This window comes from Chiloscyllium plagiosum, unplaced genomic scaffold (assembly GCF_037043375.1).
Source record: "Chiloscyllium plagiosum isolate Xiang-an unplaced genomic scaffold, Cpla_swu_hap1 HiC_scaffold_31, whole genome shotgun sequence".
Classification (NCBI taxonomy): Eukaryota; Metazoa; Chordata; class Chondrichthyes; order Orectolobiformes; family Hemiscylliidae; genus Chiloscyllium; species Chiloscyllium plagiosum.
The window spans coordinates 3,765,511-3,786,105 of NW_028270169.1; the positions used below are offsets into that span (position 1 = coordinate 3,765,511).

Genomic DNA, 20,595 nt, shown 5'->3' on the forward strand with positions numbered 1-20,595 from the left:
TGGGCAGATAGTGGTAGCGTACAAGATGCACTGGAGTAACTCACCAAAACTGCTACACCAACACCTTCAAAAGCTATGACCTCTACCACCTAAAAGAACAGGGGTGGCAGATACACATGAACATAACTACCTACAGGTTCCCCTCCAAGCCACTCAGCATCCTGACTTGGAAATATATCACTGTTCCTTCACTGTCACTGGTCAAAATCCTGACAGTCCCTCTCTATCACCACTGCAGATGTCCCTACACAATAAGAACTGCAGTGTTTCAAGAAGACAGCTCACCACCATCTTCTCAAGGGTAATTAGGGATAACAATAAATGCTGGCCTACCTAGCAATGCTCACAAATATATTTTTTAAAAACTCCATAAAAGGTAAGTTTAAAATGTTAGCAAGCAAAATTCTCTTATTGCTGCTGCTGATTGCACAATTTTGTTGGAGCTGCGGACTGACCAGAGCTAAGTACGTAATCGGCCCTAACCAACATGACAGCTGCTTCAGCTTTCAGATGGTCACATGGTCTCACAGATACCAACGCACCATGACAAATACAGGTCAATGAGACTTGGTGTGAAGTTTTGTCGAGTAAGCAATCAGTGCTTCATATATACCTAAAACCTGAGGAATTACTGAAGTTGTACCCAGCTGTCTTCAATACCATACAAAAGAATGCAAATAAAACAATATATTCACCTTTTCTCATGTAACAGTGCCTGGGGCACATAAAAGATCATGTTTACTGCTCCCAGCTGCCATTCTTATCCACCTGATGTAACCAGGCTCTTCCCCACCCATTGCTACTCAATGGCATTTTCTCAAACGGACTAAAGGAGCTGTATTGTCGTCTAGGGTCAGTGGAAAAAGGTAAGTGGAAGCTTTGTCATTTTGTTTGCTCTGAAGTTTTTGAAATTCAAACCAAAGTAAACTTGGACAAGCTGATGCTCAGTAAAGCTGTAGTATTAAATATAAAAGCAGCCCAGTAGCAGAAGAGGAGACCACATAAGGAAAGCAAGCTTGCAGAGCTTAAAGATGGTAAAACCCCTCCCTGGATGATCTGACACGAGTTTTCCACTAGTGAATGAAGTAACTTTGGACTAAAAATCTGGTGGGACAACGATTGCACAGTATGTTACGTTTTTATTTCATCTTTGCAAGTTTAGAAAATATTTTATTCACAGACAAGTAAGCTACCTGCTGTAACAACACCATAGCTTGTTCCAAATAAACAGGAGTGTTGATTGGTTTTGGGAATAACGAGTCAGTGAACTTTGCCGAGCAGGGGAGAAACCTGTTAGGTAATTGCTTAAGACTTTTCTATTTGTGAGATCATATTAGCAAAGCAAGCTTGAGTGCTTCAAGGTAAAACATTCTGAGCAATTGAATAAAAATACTTTCTATAAAAGATGAATTAATTCATGCTGCATTAAACTCAAAACCCTTGTGAAAATATAAAAGATATCAAACAAAATGAAAACTTTTGGCATGGGTACTTCAGAAAGGAAATTTAAGCGGGTGATTAAGTAGGAGCTTTTCTGATTAAAGGCTACACTCAGCAGAAATGTTAAAATTATTTTTAAATTTTCACATGAAAATTGTTGCTTAATCGTGAGTATGCTGAGCTAGATTGTGCTTTGTTTATAATTATATTTATATCTAGAACAACTTCCTAAATTATTAAGAACATCAGTTTACCACCATTTCCTGATGCCAGTTGTTATCTGACAGTTACACTGCCTTGATTGAAGTGTTCCCAATTATTAAAATTGGCAAAAAAGTGCTTTCCACATGCAATTTTAAAAAAAGTGCTGGAACTGCAGGCAATGCATAATGATGCAAGTTGTCCAGAGATGACTATGGCAGCAATTTCTTAAACAGAATTTTCTCAGTCAACTTTTCCTTCTCTGTCTACTTTCCAAAAAACTTGATGTTTTTGATGCATTTGAATTTATTCAAATTTAGGTGACTTTCTTATTTCAAAGCCTGATGAAGGGCTTTTGCCCAAAATGTCAATTTTCCTGCTCCTCTGTGAATTGAAGGGATATTTAATCATGTCAGACATCACAACTGAGCTTCATTCTGTCATCAGCTGAGGTCCACAAATTGGGGATATATACTTTGGGTCTTAAAGTGCCTCCAAGCTGACCAAGGAAGATCATAAGCTGAAAAGCTCACTCTGCCCACATTTAGCACAAGAAATCCTCTTGGAAAAGGTGCTCGAAACAATCAACTGGAGAATTGCTAAACTCCAATTAAGTTGCCTACTAGCATTATTTAACAGAGTAGCTTTTTATTTGTCATTTCTACAATATACAACTGATACAGTTAAAAAAAACAAGAAAGCGTTCCTCCAGGACTGAGAGTGCTACATGGACAACACAAACTACATAATCATAGGCAGAAGGCTGGAAGAACACAGCAAGTCAGGCAGCATCAGGAGGTGGGGAAGTCGATGTTTCGGGTGTACCCCTTCTTCAGGACTGGGGGTGAGTGTAGGAGGAGTTGCAGATAAAGGGGTTGGCGGAGGCAGGGTGGTGAAATGGGGATATGTGAAGGCAGGAAGAGGGTACGACCTGATTGGTCAATGGGAGGAATGAATCGGGAGGTGGCCAGGAGCAGTGGAAGGGAGGGGAAGGGGCTGGGAAGGGAGTTGGCGAGTAAGGTTATTTGAAATTGGAGAACTCAATGTCTAGATTAGAGTGGTGCTGGAAAAGCACAGCAGGTCAGGCAGCAACCGAGGAGCAGGAAAATTGACATTTTGGGCAAAAGCCCTTCATCAGGAATAAGGCAGGGAGCCTCCAGGGTGGAGAGATAAATGGGAGGGGAGGTGGGGCTGGGGAGAAGGTAGCAAAGAGTACAATAGGTGGATGGAGGTGGGGATGAAGGTGATAGGTCAGAGAGGAGGGTGGAGCAGATAGGTGGGAAGGAAGATTGGCAGGTAGGACAGGTCATGAGGGTGGTGCTGAGCTGGAAGGTTGGAACTGGGGTAAGGTGCGGGCAGGGGAAATGAGGAAACTGGTGAAATCCACATTGATGCCATGGGGTTGAAGGGTCGTGAGAGGGAAAATGAGGCGTTCTTCCTCCAGGTGTCGGGTGGTGAGGGAGCGGCGGTGAAGGAGGCCCAGGACCTCCATGTCCTCGGCAGAGTGGGAGGGGGAGTTGAAATGTTGGGCCACAGGGCGGTGTGATTGATTGGTGTGGGTGTCCCAGAGATGTTCCCTAAAGCGCTCTGCTAGGAGGTGCCCAGTCTCCCCAATGTAGAGGAAAACCGCATCGGGAGCAACGGATACAATAAATGACATTGCTGGATGTGCAGGTGAAACTTTGATGGATGTGGAAGGCTCCTTTGGGGCCTTGGATGGAGGTGAGGAGGGAGGTGTGGGCGCAGGTTTTGCAATTCCTGCGGTGGCAGGAGAAGGTGCCAGGAGGGGATGGTGGGGTTGTAGGGTGGCAAGGACCTGACCAGGTAGTCACGGAGGGAACGGTCTTTGTGAAAAGGGGTGGGGAGGGAAAGATATCCCTGGGGGTGGGGTCCGTTTGGAGGTGGTGGAAATGTCATTAGATGATGTGGTTTATGCAAAGGTTGGAAGAGTGGAAGGTGAGGATCGGGGGTTCTGGCCTTGTTACGATTGGAGGGGTGGGGTTTGAGGGCGGAGGTGCGGGATGTGAATGAGATGCACTAGAGGGCATCTTCAACCACGTGGGAAGGGAAATTGTGGTCTTTAAAGAAGGAGGCCATCTGGTGTGTTCTGTGGTGGAACTGGTCCTCCTGGGAGCAGATACGGCGGAGGCGGAGGAATTGGGAATACGGGAGCACGAGGTGGCGCAAATGCAGTCATCAATGTAGCTGAGGAAAAGGCGGGAGTGGTGCCAGTGTAACTATGAAAGAAGTCCATCTTCCGTAGTTACACCGGCATCACTCCCCGCCTTTTCCTCCACTCTGATCTAGACTCTGATTTCCAGCATCTGCAGTCCTCACTTTTGTCTTAGAGAACTCAATATTGAGTCCTCCAGCTGTAGGCTGTCCAGGTGGATGATGAGGTGTGTTGTCTCCAATTTGTGGTGTGGTTCTTGGGGCAATGGAGGAGACCAAGGATGGTCACGTCAGAAAGGGAGTGGTTGGGGGAATTGAAATGGTGACTGGGAGGTCCAGTTGACCCCTGCGGGCCTGGCTGTGATGCTCGGTGAACTGTTCCCCAAGTTTACGTTTGGTCTCCCTGATGTAGAGAAGACCACATCGGGAGCACCTGATACAGTAAACTAGGTTGGAGGAGAGGCAGGTGAACGTCTGTCTCACCTGGAAAGGCTGTTTGGGGCCCTGGATGGAGGTGAGGGTACCAGCAGGGGAAAGTACCTGGGGGTTCAGGGGGATTGGTAGGGAGAGTGGTGCAAACCAAGGACTGTCAAAGGGAACGGTCCACACAGGAAGGCAGAGAGGGGTATGGAGGGGAAGATGGTCTTAGTGGTAGGGTCTAGTTGGAGTTGGCAGAAGTGTTTAAGGATAAAGGTGTTCGTTGCGGAGACTGGTAAGGTGGTAGGTGAAGACAAGGGGGACCCTGTCTTTATTGCATTAGGAGGGGTTTTAGAGCAGTGAAATGGTGATGCAGCAGAGGGCTGTCTGGATGACAGAGGGAGGAAAAAACACATTGTTCAAAATAGCTGGACGTCTGGGATGCTCACGAGTGGAATGTCTCCTTGTCCGAGCAGATGTGGCGGAGGAATTGTGAGAATGGGATGGAATTCTTGGAGCATACTGAGTGGGAGGAGGTGTAGTCCAGGTAGCTTTTCTCAGCAGGTTATTGGCCTCTGGAATTACCTTCACCAGAAAATGGTGAAGGCAGCATAATTTCTAAGGCCGAGTTTGATAGATTCATGACTAACAAGAGAGTCAGCAGTTATCAGGGTTTGACCGGAAAGTAGGTGCCTCAATCAAATCAAACACAATTTTATTAAAAGGCAAAACAGGACTGAGGTACGGAATGGCCAACACATGCCCCTAATTATATGTACAGGTATTTTTTTTATTTTTTTTTATTTTATTAAACAAATTACAAAACAGTTTACAAAAAACATTGACAGCTGTACACAAAAGACAGCAGTTTTACAAGGGAGAGGAGCAGCAAAGCTAGGCCCCGAACCCTACCGTTCAACCATTTTACAGGGAGAGGAGGACAAACCTCAAATCCCAGTTCCACATATGACAAGACAGTGACAATGACAATTATACATTAGACAATACCGTTACATACAAAAGTGCAGACAATACAGACCCAGCAAGCCCCCGCCCCCGCCCCTCCCACCTTCCGACCGCTCTAAGGCAGCCCGCCCCTACCCACCTTCCGGTTCTCCGTCCACCCCATGCCCCTTCCAGTTCTCGGTCCGCCCTGACACACCTTTCGACCACCTCTAGGACAGCCCGCCCCGGTACCCGCCCAGGGTGACAGCAGTCAGGACGGCCTACCCACCTTCCGGCTTCACTAACCACCCTCAGCACCTTTCGACCACCTCTGGGGCAGCCCGCCCCGGTACCTGCAATGTACAGGTTTTTTTTTTTTTTTTGTTCCTATTTATATTATTTTATTAAACAAATTACAAACCAGTTTACAAAAAACATTGACAGCTGTACACAAAAGACAGCAATTTTACAAGGGAGAGGAGCAGCAAAGCTAGGCCCCGAACCCTACTGTTCAACCATTTCACAGGGAGAGGAGGACAAACCTCAAATCCCAGTTCCACATATGACAAGACAGTGACAATGACATTTATACATTAGACAATACCGTTACATACAAAAGTGCAGACAATACAAGCCCAGCAAGCCCCCGCCCCTCCCACCTTCCGACCACTCTAAGGCAGCCCGCCCCTATCCACCTTCCGGTTCTCGGTCCACCCCATGCCCCTTCCAGTTCTCGGTCCGCCCTGACACACCTTTCGACCACCTCTAGAACAGCCCGCCCCGGTACCCGCCCAGGGTGACAGCAGTCAGGACGGCCTACCCACCCACCTTCCGGCTTCACTAACCACCCTCAGCACCTTTCGACCACCTCTGGGGCAGCCCGCCCCGGTACCTGCAATGTACAGGTATTATGTTCATATGTCCAACCTTCAGTTGGCTGGCACTTAATCTCACCCACTTCTCCCAACAGTGATCAGCTATTGGGAATAAACAAATTGCTGCACAGTATATTAAGTGCCATTTAAAGGTATATCACTGTTTGCCTGTTGGTGGAGTTTGAAGAGAACTTTAAAAACATATCTAAAGATTTGCTGGGATACTTTGTCAAGATTTCACTGACACTTTATCAACATTTATTTGGGAAATTCATTCAATGAGATTAATGGGAAACACTGAAACTATAGTTACAATTGCACTGGCAGGGTCATTTGTGATGTAAATCATGGTTATTATGCTGAAATTCAGTTAAATGAAAGCAAACCATTGTGGCATTGGAAAGCTGAGATAAAAACAGAAAATGCTGGAAAACTCAGCAGTCTGGCAGCATCTCTAGAGAGAAAAGCAGAGTTAATGTGTTGAGCCCGGTTAAACTGTTCTTCAGAACAGGATATCTTCTTTAGTTTGTCAAGCATTTTCTGTTTTTATTTATTCTGAGTTTCAGCTTTCATAGATGGGAAATTAGATGATTGTCAAACCATCCTAGACCCACCCGACTTCATAATGGGTTTACATTTTTTATTCACTGTGGGACATGATCGTTGCTGGTTGGCCAGCAGTTATTGCCTGTCCTTATTTGTCCTTGAGAAGGTGGTCTCTTTTTCACATGAGGATGAAGTGAGGACTGCAGATGCTGGAGATCAGAGCTTAAAGATGTGTTGCTTTGCTGCCTGACCTGCTGTGCTTTTCCAGCAACACATTTTAAAGCTGTTTTTCACATGAGGCAAGTTATTTGTCACAAAGGCTGCAGCAGTGGCTCTGTTTCGTTCTATAATGCATTTCTTAGATCTCAGAATGTAATGCATTCTTCATGCTCCAATAAATAAATCTGATGGCAAAAAGAGTCATTATAAAATGGAAAATATTGCAGATTGGAAAAAGAAATGAAAGCAGAAAATTCTGGAGCATTGCACCAATCAGACAGCCTCTATTGTCACCCCTTACTGGGATAGCGTGATAGAAATCAAGCCCTGCTTTTCCTGAAGTTATCAAAAAAGTTAAAAATTTTATAAAAGTACACAGAATTCTTCAATTTGGTTCCTCAACCCCTGGTTGGCAAACAGCACAGACCAGGTTTCTCAGCAAGAATGTCTAATTATTACAAATAAACAGATTCCAACCACAGGTAAATAACTATGAACTGTTGACATATCAAACTACTCGTTAAAACTCTAACCCCCTTATAAACTCCCTCTTTAAACACACACATATACACGTAAGCACATGCGTATGCACACATATACACATGTATGCTCATGCACACGTACTCATGGACATGTACACGTGCACATAATGGGTGGGAGGGAAAAACAATTCAGTGATCTCTGTTCATGGGGATTGCTGAGCTAATGCTTTTGATGATCAAAATGCCACTTTTTTAGACTCCTTTTCCGGAAGCTTGTTTCAGGAGACACAGGGTGACTGAATTATAGAATCATGCAGTACAGAAGAGGCCATTCAGCCCATCAAGTCAAAAATACACCAGTATCTACACTAGTCCTATTTTCCCACTCGTTACACTTTACACTTACAAAGGTCTTTGCCATCCATTAAAAGTCATGGCTTACAGCAAATGGGAAGGGGAAAGAGGCTGGCTTTGATCAGACATGAGAGCATGGACAGCTGCTGCTTCACCAGATGTTTGATGATTTCTACCAAAGTATTCTGCCTGGAGCTTGGTGACCAGTGGTGTGCCACAGGGATCTATTCTTGGGCCTCTGCTCTTCGTAGTTTTTATAAATGACTTGGATGAAGAAGTGGAAGGGTCAGTTAATAGGTTTGCCGATAATGCAAAGGTCAGCAGTGTCGTGGGCTGTTGCAGGCTACAACATGACGTTGACAGGATGCAGAGCTAGCTGAGAAGTGGCAGATAGAGTTCAACCTTGAAAAATGTGAAATGATTCGTTTTAGATTAGATTACTTACAGTGTGGAAACAGGCCCTTCGGCCCAACAAGTCCACACTGACCCACCGAAGCGCAACCCACCCAGACCCATTCCCACGTTTAGGAAAGTCGAATCTGAATGCTGAATACAGGATTAAAGACAGGATTCTTGGCAATGTGGAGGAACAGCGAGACATTGGGGTTCATGTACATAGATCCCTCAAAGTTGCCATCCAAGTTGAGGGGTTGTTAAGAAGGTGTATGGTGATTTTGCTTTCATTAACCGGGGGATTGGAGTTTAAGAGCTGCGAGGTTTTGCTGCAGCTCTATAAAACTTGGAGTATTAGATCACACTTGGAATATTGTGTCCTGTTCTGGTCGCCTCGTTATAGGAAGGATGTAGATGCTTTAGAGTGGGTGCAGAGGAGATTTACCAGGATGCTGCCTGGATTGGAGGGCTTGTCTTATGAAGAGAGGTTGAGAGGGCTCAGGCTTTTCATACTGGAGTGAAGAAGGAAGAGAGGTGATTTGATAGAGGTGTACAAGGTAATGAGAGGCATGGATAGAGTAGATAGCCAGAGACTTTTCGCCAGGGCAGAAATGGCTGTCATGACGTGTCATAATTTTAGGGTGATTGGAGGAAGGTATCGGGGAGATGTCAGAGGTAGGTTTTTTTATGCAGAGAGTCTAATCCCAGTTTTGGAATAGAACCAGTCTAACTCAAGATGGGGACACAGACAGACTTTAATCTCACACCTTTAATGCATTATCTGAACTGAGACGACCCATTTTGTTAGAAAACCTGAAGTTATCTTGAGAATGTGACTTAAAAGGAGTCCTGGGATTTACATATTAATGAACTGAAACTAGCAAAACCATTCTAAATGATGAAAGTCTTAATCTAAATTTGTATAATATATTTCAGCCACATGACACTGTAGCCTTTTGCTATAAATTCTGTGTCTTATGCTCCTGCTCCACAACCACCTGATGAAAGTTAGTGCTTCCAAATAAACTTGTAAATATAGAAACTATAAAAATACTGCAACAATCTTTGGCTTTTAAATCAATTCATTTCTCATTTTAGTCCAAATCATAAAATACAGAAAAATTAAATGATATGAAGAAAGCTATGCAGAGAGGAATGGAAGGTTAACTTATCACACCAATGACCTTTCATCAGAATCACTTGCCATCATAGATTTTTCCTTCATTCTTTCATGGAGTGTGAGTGTCACTGGCAGGGTATTTGCTGCCTAGTCTGAATTACTCCTGGGACTAGGTAGCTAGCGAGACAATTTCTAAGGACAACAAAGGAAGGCCAAGGAAGGAAAGGAAAATGAGAATATGAATGTAAGCTAAAATGGAACCTTAAGGCAGCCTGTACAATCTTGTATTGATATGTGAAAGGGAAGAGATTAGCAAGGACAAATGTAGGCCCATTACAGGCGAGGACAGGCAAATCTATAATGGAGAACTGAGAAATGAGTGGAATCATATAGGGGCCTGATTGATCTGGGTTGTGGCGAGATTTGTGGTTGAATCGTGCAATAAGTCTGGTGAGGCCTTTTGCAATGTTGGGAGAAATTTGTATCTTATAGACCTTTGCCAAACTGCTAGGTGGTTTCTCATGAGGTAACTGAGGTTAAACATCTTCTTAACACAATAGCTCACCTCATTAATATTCAGCTTCCTATCTCATCCAAACATGCCAAACAAATGCGACCATGAGAATTCTTGACTTGGAAATCAGTGCGTGTACCTCGCAATTGCAGCTTCCCATTGGCTATGTGCAGCCTCCATGTTACTCAGCACCAAACAGCATTTCAGAACATGATCCATGGGCACCAACCATACAGAGCAGTCATCCATCAATCTAGCCATCCAACATTCACCACCGCCTCACAACCATCATGGCATCCATCCAATCCACTTGTTGGACACTTAGAAAATGAAGGTATGTATTGCAGGCCACACTGGCAACTTGCATTGAAAGACTTCTGCAAGGGCACTTTGTGTTGACATCAAGTGCTCAGCTCACAGACTGGACTACGCTGCTTACTTGCCCTTTTTGTGCTCATTTACTGAGTACCTTTCTGGGTGCTCACAGAATCCCCTGCCTTAGCTTGCTTTGCTGTGCCTTTTAGTGCAGTCACACCATCAGGTAGCCTGCCTTGCTGGCAGCAGTCCTCATTCAAAGGGCTATATGTCTTGCTGTGCCATGTCAGTCTCATCCCTGCACCATGTGTCAGGAGCTTATGTGGCCAACACATTGCATCAAGCAAGCAAACATGTCTCAAAGTCCTAACGGAGTAGACCTCACAGAAGACCGTAGAGGCGCCTATCAGTTGTGGGGTCCTGACACAGTAAGTTAAGATTAGTTTCCCATGCCAGTCCAGGGGATTGGCTGTGGTCAGGCATCCAATCAGGGGTTCAGTCCTTCTGCAGTCTGAGGAGTGGGTCACTGTCAGTCTTTAGCTCCATAGAGGTCAGTCTGGGGGAGTTGCACAGCTGCTTGAAACCCTAACCTCCGAACTAATTATTATATAATTAATCCAGTTCAGTTTCTGATCAATAGTATCCCCACAATATTGATAGGGTGGGATTCAGCATGGGTGCTGCCTTTGAATGTCAAGGGCAAGATTCTATCTTGTTGACGATGATCAACACCTGGCATTTCTGTGCGACAAATGTTTCTTGCCACTTTTCAGTCCAACCAAGCTATTGTCCAGACCATGCTGCATTTCAACATGGACTGCTTCAGTATGCTTCAGTAAACTCACCTGACTTTGTCCATTAGCCACTAAAAGCTAGCATACAGGGCATGTGAGCAATGAGGGAAGACGAACGGCATGTCGGCATTCATTTCAAGGGGATTTCACTGATAAAAAAACACCATTCTGCTGTTATATAAAACCTTAGTAAAACCACACCTTTTTTTATTCATTCAATGATATGGGCTTCACTGGCTGGGTTAGTATTTAATGGCCACCACAGAAGGTGGTGGCAGCTGCCTTCTTGAGTCGTTGCATTCCCTTTGGTGTAGGTAGACCTACAATGCTGTTAGGGAGGGAATTCCTGAAGCATTATGTACAGTTTTAATCTCATCTAAAAAGGATATATTTACCATCGAGGGAGATCATTGGGTGTTCACCAACCTAATCCCAGGGCTGACAAGATTGTGTATGAGGACAGCTTGAGGAAACTGAATCTGCATTCCTTAGAGTTTCATAGAAAGTGAGGTGACCTCATTGAAATTATAAACTTCTTACAGGATAAATATAGGTAAAATGCTTCCCTTGGCTAGTGACTCTAAACTGGGGGGACATAATTTCAGAATAAAGGCTGGAGCATTTTGGACTGAAATACTGTGGCTCATTGGTTAGCAATGCTGCCTCACAGCTCCAGGGACCTGGATTTAAACTCACCTGTGGGCAACTGTCTGTGTGGAGTTTGCGCATCTTCCCTGCGTCTGCATGTGCTTCCTCTGGGTGCTCTGGCTTTCTCCCACAGTCCAAAGATGTGCAGGTTAGGTAGATTGGCCATGGGAAATGCAGGATTATGGGGATGGAGTGGGGCGTGTGGGTCTAGGTGGGATTGCCTTCAGAGGTTTGAAGTGAATTTGATGGGCTGAAAAGCCTGCTTCTGCGCGATGGAGATTCTGCATGATGAGGAGGAATGTCCTCACTCAAAGAATAAGTGAATCTTTAGAAATCTCTACCCCCAGAGGTCTGTGGAAGTTCAATATTTGAGTAGGTTCAAGACTAAGCTTGATAGATTTCTGGAGACTAATGACCTTTAGAGAAATGGAGATGTTAACACTGCAGATGTAAGGAATCTTTAATGTTTCAGATCCTTCTAATTAACTTCTTATGAGCTACCTGAAATGTTAATCCTGTGATACAACCAGACTCTGAGTGAGGTTCTTGAAAGGTTTCCAAACCTGTTGCTTTTCTGGGTGAGGAGGGATGGATTGGATTTCCTTCTTTATTCACCCACATGTTTGGTTAGTGGCAACTGTGTTAATTGCAAAAGGATCCCTTCTGTTGTGGATGCCTTTCTCAAAGACCCAAGTAAGTTCATGTTTTAAAAGGAGCCAATTTAATTGCATTTTCTTGAATTAACAAAGGGTGAGATTATTAATTCCTAAATGCAAGAGAATTAGCAATGCAACACATAAAGACAGATTAGAGTAAGAGATGAGTCCAAATAGAAATTTTAAAAAGATGTGTAAATCAGTCTCTGAATTGTTTGTGAAGAGAGAAGAGAGTTGAACCTTGTGGCTGCTGCAATGGAGGTTACCTGTTGCATTGGCATAAGTAGTTGAGCAGTAGTTGTTTTGAGATGCTTGGTTTTGTAGGCTTATTGAAGTTCCTTGTCTTGATTCCTTTTTTAACAGGTTTGCAGCATGCAGAGTGACAGACAGTCTTTGTCTGCAACACAAGGGTGACCAGGAATAGTTTTCCAACTGTAACTTTCACATTATATTAATGCTTGAATGTTCTTGTGTGCATCAACTGACATTCATTTCCACTAGTCTACTCCAGTAGAGTTGAAACCACTTTTAACCCCAGTCCTTGTGTACTCTTCAAAGAGAAAAACACAATATGTGCTGTTGTTTGGTACATAATCCACAAGGTGTAGCTTGCTGTTAAATTGGTGTAATCAGCTCCTTTGAGATCAGAGTTTTATGTTTACAAGAGATCACAGTCCAGTCTATTTGAACAAGACACCTTCACATGTCACATCCCATTAGTCTCACACATAAGTTTTTACACTGCAGTTATTGTCTCAATCCTCTTTTGAAAAAATACATTTTGGAAAAAAAGTGTAAAAATCTCGTTAGTAGTTTGGGTTCTGACTTGTGGTCATGAAATTTGCTGCGCATGGCAAATTCATTACAAAGGGTGAAAAAGGAATTAAATATATAAAACAATAAACACTCACTCACATATTCATTCTCATAGTCTCTTTCCAAGCAATTGGGTTTCACTAAATTCTGTGCAGTTTAATGTGGCACAAGGCTACATATACTGGTTGGGGTGAATGGCCTGTTTCTGTACTTATGTTCTACATAATTAATGTGCCTAAAAATCAGTTCCTTTAATCTCAAAAGTATCCATGCATTTTTCAAAAGGCATGTCATTGTAAATTCTCATGCAATTTCCCCATGTTAGACATGAAATTTGTACAATGACAAGAATATGCCATATTGTCAGACCAGTGCTGTACTTGCTGTCCCTCTGAGATGCACCTCTACTGTGTGACACAGTTAAGGTTAGAAACACACTATTGTGCTATACCACTTCATTCAGCCTGCATGCAGGAAGCTCTATTGTGCTGATCCATAGCATTGACTGAACAGCTTAATTACACATCATTCACATCACTATTAGACATGCCCTTAGGATAACTTCGTGCTTGACACAATTACTGATGCAAAATAACTTGCCTTGTGCAATTATCCACTGCCTTCCTAGATTGAGTTACACGCCTGATGTTTTAGCAGAGTGATGTGCTCTTCCTGTTAGATGTGGGAGTTTAGGCAGAGTTTCCATGTTACTGATGGTTATGTCTGCAGGAAGTATCTCTGATTGTGAATTCTATCAGATCTCATGGATCGGCATTTAGGGAATTGAGGAATTTACAGGAGTTACAGGCCATGATGGATGGCAGTTATAGGAAGGGAGAAAAGCTGCAGATGCAATCAGGTAGGAAAGATAGGAGGGGTAGGCAGGTAGTGCAGGAGTCTCCTGTGGCTATCCCCATTTCAAACAAGTATGCTGTTTTGGAAAATGTAGGGGGTCATGGATTCTCAGGGGAATGTATCATGAAAGCCAAGTTTCTGGTATCGAGACTGGCTCAAATGTAATGAGGGTAATGTTGGGTTCCAAGCAATTGATTGTGTTAGGGGACTCTCTAATCAGAGGCACAGACGGACGTTTCTGTGGCCAGCAGCGAAACATCAGAATGGTGTGTTGTCTCCCTGACGCCAGGATCAAGGATGTCTCAGAGAGGGTGCAGAATGTTCTCAAAGGAGAGAGAGAGACCAGCAGGAGGTCATTATACACATTGGAACCAATGACATAGGAAGGGAAAAGGATGAGATTCTGAAGGGAGATATAGAAAGTTAGGCAGGAATTTAAAGACGAGGTCCTCGAGGGTAGTAATATCCAGATTACTCCCAGTGCTATGAGCTAGTGAGGGTAGGAATAGGAGGATAGAGCAGATGAATGTGTAGCTGAGGAGCTGGTGCGGGGGAGAAGGATTCACACTTCTGGATCTTTGGAATCTCTTCTGGGTTAGAGTTGACCTGTACAAGAAGGACAGATTGCACCTGAATTAGAAGGGGTCTAATATACTGGCAACAGTTGGAAAGGGAGTGAGTCAAATAGTCAGGGCAGACAAGAACAAAGCAGAGAACAAGATAGGACTGATAAATTAAACTGCATCTATTTCAATGCAAGAGGCCTAACAGGGAAGGCCGATGAACTCAGGGCATATTTAGGAACTGGGACTGGGATATCATAGCAATTACAGAGATATGTCTCAGGGATGGACAGGACTGGCAGCTTAATGTTCCAGGATACAAATGCTACAGGAAGGATAGAAAGGGGGGAAAGAGGGGGGGGGGTGTTTTTGATAAGGGACAGCATTACAGCTATACTAAGGGAGGATATTCCTGGGAATACATCCAGCGAAGTCATTTGGCTGGAACTGAGAAATAGGAAAGAGGTGACCACCCTATTTGGATTGTATTTTCGACCCCCCAATAGTCAGCAGGAAACTGAGAAACAAATTTTTAAGGCGATCTCAGTTATCTGTAAGAATAATAGGGTGATTATAGTTGGGAATTTTAATTTTCCAAATGTAGACTGGGGCTGTCATAGTGTTAAGGGTTTAGATGAAGAGAAATTTGTTAAGTGTGTACAAGAAAATTTTCTGATTCAGTATATGGATGTACCTACTAGAGAAGGTGCAAAACTTGACCTACTCTTGGGAAATAAGGCAGGGCAGGTGACTGAGGTGTCAGTGGGGGAGCATTTTGGGGCCAGCGACCATAATTCTATTAGATTTAAAATAGTGATGGAAAAGGATAGACCAGATCTAAAAGTTGAAGTTCTAACTTGGAGGAAGGCCAATTTTGACAGAATTAGGCAAGAACTTTTAAAAGCTGATTGGGCACAGATGTTCGCAGGTAAAGGCACGGCTGGAAAATGGGAAGCCTTCAGAAATGAGACAACAAGAGTCCAGCGAAAGTATATTCCTGTGAGGGTGAAAGGCTAGTAGGTATAGGGAATGCTGGATGAGTAGAGAAATTGAGGTTTTTGTTAAGAAAAAGAAGGAAGCATATGTCAGGTATAGACAGGATAGATCGAGTGAATCCTCAGAAGAGTATAAAGGCAGTAGGAGTATACTTAAGAGGGAAATCAGGAGGGCAAAACGGGGACATGAGATAGCTTTGGCAAATAGAGTTAAGGATAATCCAAAGGGTTTTTGCAAATACATTAAGGACAAAAGGGTAACTCGGGAGAGAATAGGGCCCCTCAAAGATCAGCAAGGTGGCCTTTGTGTAGAGCCGCAGGAGATGGGGCAGATTGAAACCAAGTATTTTTCATCAGTGTTTACTGTGAAAAGGACATGGAAGATATAGAATGTGGTGAAATAGATGGTGACATCTTGCAAAATGTCCATATGACGGAGGAGGAAGTGCTGGATGTCTTAAAACGCATAAAAGTGGATAAATCCCCAGGACCTGATCAGGTGGACCCTAGACCTCTGTGGGAAGCTAGAGAAGTGATTGCTGGGCCTCTTGCTGAGATATTTGTATCATCGATAGTCACAAGCGAGTTGCTGGAAGACTGGAGGTTGGCTAACGTGGTGCCACTGTTTGAGAAAGGTGGTTAGGAAATGCCAGGGAACTATAGACCTGTGAGCCTGACATCAGTGGTGGGCAAGTTGTTGGAAGGAATCCTGAGGGACAGGATTTACATGTATTTGGAAAGACAAGGACTGATTAGGGATAGTTAGCATGGCTTTGTGCGTGGGAAATCATGTCTCACAAACCTGATTGAGTTTTTTGAAGAAGTAACAAAGAGGATTGATGAGGGAAGAGCAGTAGATGTGATCTATGTGGACTTCAGTAAGGTGTTCGACTAGGTTCCCCATGGGAGACAAGGTTAAATCTCATGAAATACAGGGAGAACCATTTGGATACAGAACTGGCTCAAAGGTAGAAGACAGAGGGTGGTGGTAGAGGATTGCTTTTCAGACTGGAGGCTGATGACCAGTGGTGTGGCACAAGGATCAGTGCAGAGTCCACTGCTTTTCATCATTTATGTAAATAATTTGAATGTGAACATAGGAGGGATAGTTATTTAGCTTGCAGATGACACCAAAATTGGAGGTGTAGTGGACAGCGAAGTGGGTTACCTCAGATTACAACAAGCTCTTGATCAGATGGGCCAATGGGCTGAGGAGTGGCAGATGGAGTTTAATTTAGATAAATGTGAGGTGCTACATTTTGGAAAAGCAAATCAGGGCAGGACTTATACACTCAATGGTAAGGTCCTAAGGAGTGTTGCTGCATAAGAGACCTTGGAGTACAGGTTCATACTCCTTGAAAGTGGAGTTGCAGGTGGATAGGATAGTGAAGAAGGCATTTGGTATATTTTCCTTTATTGGTTAGAGCATTGAATAAGGATGTTGGGAGGTCATGTTGCGGTTGTTCAGGGCATTGATTAGTCCACAATTGGAATATTGCATGCAATTCTGGTCTCCTTCTTATTGGAAGGATGTTGTGAAACTTGAAAGGGTTCAGAAAAGATATCCAAGGATATTGCCAGGGTTTGAGCTGTAGGGAGAGGTTGAACAGGCTGGGGCTGTTTCCCTGGAGCGCCGGAGGCTGAGGGGTGACCTTATAGAGGTTTACAAAATTATGAGCGGCATGGATAGGACAAGGTCTTTTCCCTGGGGTGCAGGAGTCCAGAACTAGAGGGCATAGGTTTAGGGTGACAGATGAAAGATTTAAAAGGGATCTAAGGGGCAACCTTTTCATGCAGAGGGTGGTGTGTGTGTGGAATGATCTGCCAGAGGAAGTGGTGGAGGCTGGTACAATTGCAACATTTGAAAAATGGATGGGCATATGAATAGGAAGGGTTTGGAAGGATATGGGCCAAGTGCAGGCAAATGGGACTAGATTAGGTTAGGATATCTGGTCGGCATGGACGAGTTGGACCGAAGGGTCTGTTTCCTATGACTCTCTGACTGCATCCATCTCATCCTCTGATCACTTTGCCTTGCCTTTCTGTCTCAAATCCAACTCAATTTAGGGCCATCTTTCTGATTCACCTTGCGATGTATTTGCTACACAATTGATCAGATTAGTTCATTGATAAATAGTAGAAGACAATGTTAATAAATTTAAAGTGGGATAAAGAGAATACAATTACTTACAATTCACAGGTGTCCCTTTATTGATTTAGTGCAACGGGATTGTTGGAATATTCAAAATGTGCACACATGATTATAGCTGAAGCTAAAATTATAGCTAAAGTCTTTCCTGTTTACAAAAAGAAAATAAATTAAACTTAAAGAATCTACGTTTAAGATGCAAAAGGGAAGTGGTGGAATGAAATTCAGCTTCATGGCAAATTTCACCTCCACTGCTAGGTGCTGTTTGGTTCATGTGCATCATCAGAGGACAGTCAAATTTGTCCAGACAAATGTGAGGTGGTGCATTTTGGAGGATCGATTTTCAGTGTGAATTACACTGTAAATGGCTGAACCCTCAGGAACATCAACATACAGAGGGACCTGGGCGTAAAAGTCCACAGTTCCCTGAAAGTGGCAACACAGGTGGCCAAGGTGATGAAGAAGGCATATTTCATGGTTGCCTTCAGCGGCCAAGACATGGAGTGCAAGAGTTGGCAAAACATGTTGCAGCCATATAAAACTCTTGTTAGGTTGCATTTGGAGTATTGTGTGCAGTTTTGGTCGTCACTCTACCAGAAGGATGTGGAAGCTTTAGAGAGAGTGCAGAGAAGGTTCACCAGGATGTTGCCTGGTCTCGAGGGCATTGGCCTATGAGGAAAAGTTTTAAAAATCTTATATTGTTTTCACTGGAAAGACAGTGGCTAAGACGAGACCTGATAGAGGTGGCCGAATTGTGAGAGGCATAGATAGGGTGGATAGTCAGAGGCTTCTTCCCAGGGTTGAAGTTTCAATTACAAGGGAGCACAGGCTCAAGGGGAGAGGGGGAAAGGATCCAGGCATCTGAATAGTTACATGAAGAGGGAGGGAATAGAGGGGTACAGACCGAATAAGGGCAGATGGTTTGTTTTTTAATTTAGTTAGGGCATGATGATCAGCACAGGTTTGGAGGGCTGAAGGACCTGTTCCTGTGCTGTAATTCTCTTTTGGTCTTTTGACAGTCGGCATATAGTGGGGTAAGAATGATCAGCACTGAAAATGTGTTGCTGGAAAAGCGCAGCAGGTCAGGCAGCATCCAAGGAACAGGAGAATCGATGTTTCGGGCATAAGCCCTTCTTCAGGAATGATCATCCACCTACTATACATGCTGAAATTTTATCAGTCAGCCAATGTATCAGCACTCATTTACCACCCCTCATTTCTTCACAAAGAGGCTGATTGACAGACAATACAAATAAGCAATCTTATCAATTTCAAGAAGACAATGGACTAAATTGTGGCACAGTCGCAGAATAGAACTAAGGCATGGTGTAGCACAGAAGGAGACCATTCAGTCCATGATTTCTGCACCAGTTCTTTCATCCCTCTATTTAACAAAATAATCCCGCAATCGATACTAATATAAGAACTATACTTGTGTTTTGTTATCCTGTGCTGAAAATGTGTTGCTGGAAAAGCACAGCAGGTCAGGCAGCATCCAAGGAGCAGGAGAATCGACGTTTCGGGCATGAGCCCTTCTTCAGGGATGAGGAAAGTGTGCCCATCAGGCTAAGATAAAAGGTAGGGAGGAGGGACTTGGGGGAGGGGTGTTGGAATTATGATAGGTGGAAGGAGGTCAAGGTGAGGGTGATAGGCCGGAGTGGGGGTGGGGGCAGAGAGGTCAGGAAGAAGATTAGGAAGGCGGTGCTGAGTTCGAGGGTTGGGACTGAGACAAGATGGGGGGAGGAGAAATGAGGAAATCGGAGAAATCTGAGTTCATCCCTTGAGGTGGGAGGGTTCCTAGGCGGAAGAAGCGTTCCGCAAGTAGGCGGCCTGTCTCCCCAATATAGAAGAGGCCACATCGGGTGCAGCGGATGCAGTAAATGATGTGTGTGACAACACTCTCACAGACCCTACATTCCCTGCAATTAGACCTACCCCAGCTCAGGACAACACTCTCACAGACTATCCTTCCATATCCACCACAAATTCACCTGCACCTCCACACACATCATTTACTGCATCCGCTGCACCCAGTGTGGCCTCCTCTATATTGGGGAGATAGGCTGCCTACTTGCGGAACATTTCAGAGCACACCTCTGGGACACCCGGACCAACCAACCCAACCACCCCGTGGCTCAACACTTCAACTCCCCCTCCCACTCCACCAAGATCATGCAGGTCCTTGGACTCCTCCATCGCCAGACCACAGCAACACGACGGCTGGAGGAAGAGCGCCTCATCTTCCGCCTAGGAACCCTCCAACCACAAGGGATGAACTCAGATTTCTCCAGTTTCCTCAGTTCCCCTCCCCCCATCTTGTCTCAGTCCCAACCCTCGAACTCAGCACTGCCTTCCTAACCTGCAATCTTCTTCCTGACCTCTCCGCCCCCACCCCAACTCCAGCCTATCACCCTCACCTTGACCTCCTTCCACCTATCGCAGTTCCAACGCCCCTCCTCCAAGTCCCTCCTCCCTACCTTTTATCTTAGCCTGCTGGACACACTTTCCTCATTCCTGAAGAAGGGTTCATGCCCGAAATGTCAATTCTCCTGCTCCTTGGATGCTGCCTGACCTGCTGCGCTTTTCCAGCAACACATTTTCAGCTCTGATCTCCAGCATCTGCAGTCCTCACTTTCTCCTGAAGATTTTGTTATCCTGTACATTCCAACCAGTTCATGGTTTCAGAGCACAAGACAAAAGCCATGAATCAGAACTCAGCATTACTATCAGATCACCTTTTTTTTTATTATTCTCCATGACCACCTGATGAAGGAGCATAAACCTGTTGGACTATAACCTGGTGTTGTGTGATATTTAACTTTGTACACCCCGGTCCAACACCGGCATCTCCATATCATCACTACGAAATAAACCTGTTAGACTATAACCTGGTGATGTGTAATTTTTAACTTTTTTTAGAAGTTTGTGTTCTTGAATTCCTCTCTAGGACTTGACAACATCATCTCAATTAATCCTCAATGTGGTACTCAGTAAATCCTACATTATCGAAAGTATGGAATTCCAGGTGAGATGGTAGACTGAGCTCCAATCTGCATTGTGAAGCCCATGATAGAAATTATGTATTCAGAGCTGTAGAAGATGGACTTGGTTTGATGTGGCTGTGGT

The 20,595-nt window shown here is 44.2% G+C and overlaps 1 protein-coding gene across 1 annotated transcript in view; it reads left to right on the forward strand.

Moving 5' to 3' along the window:
- The first annotated feature begins 693 nt into the window (after positions 1–693).
- LOC122564206 (forkhead box protein N1-like) overlaps positions 694–20,595 on the forward strand; it is a 94,430-nt gene continuing 74,528 nt past the window's right edge. Inside the window, exon 1 of the mRNA XM_043718901.2 lies at positions 694–866. The gene's annotated coding sequence lies outside the window, so the exon portion shown is untranslated. The remainder of the gene's footprint in view (positions 867–20,595) is intronic.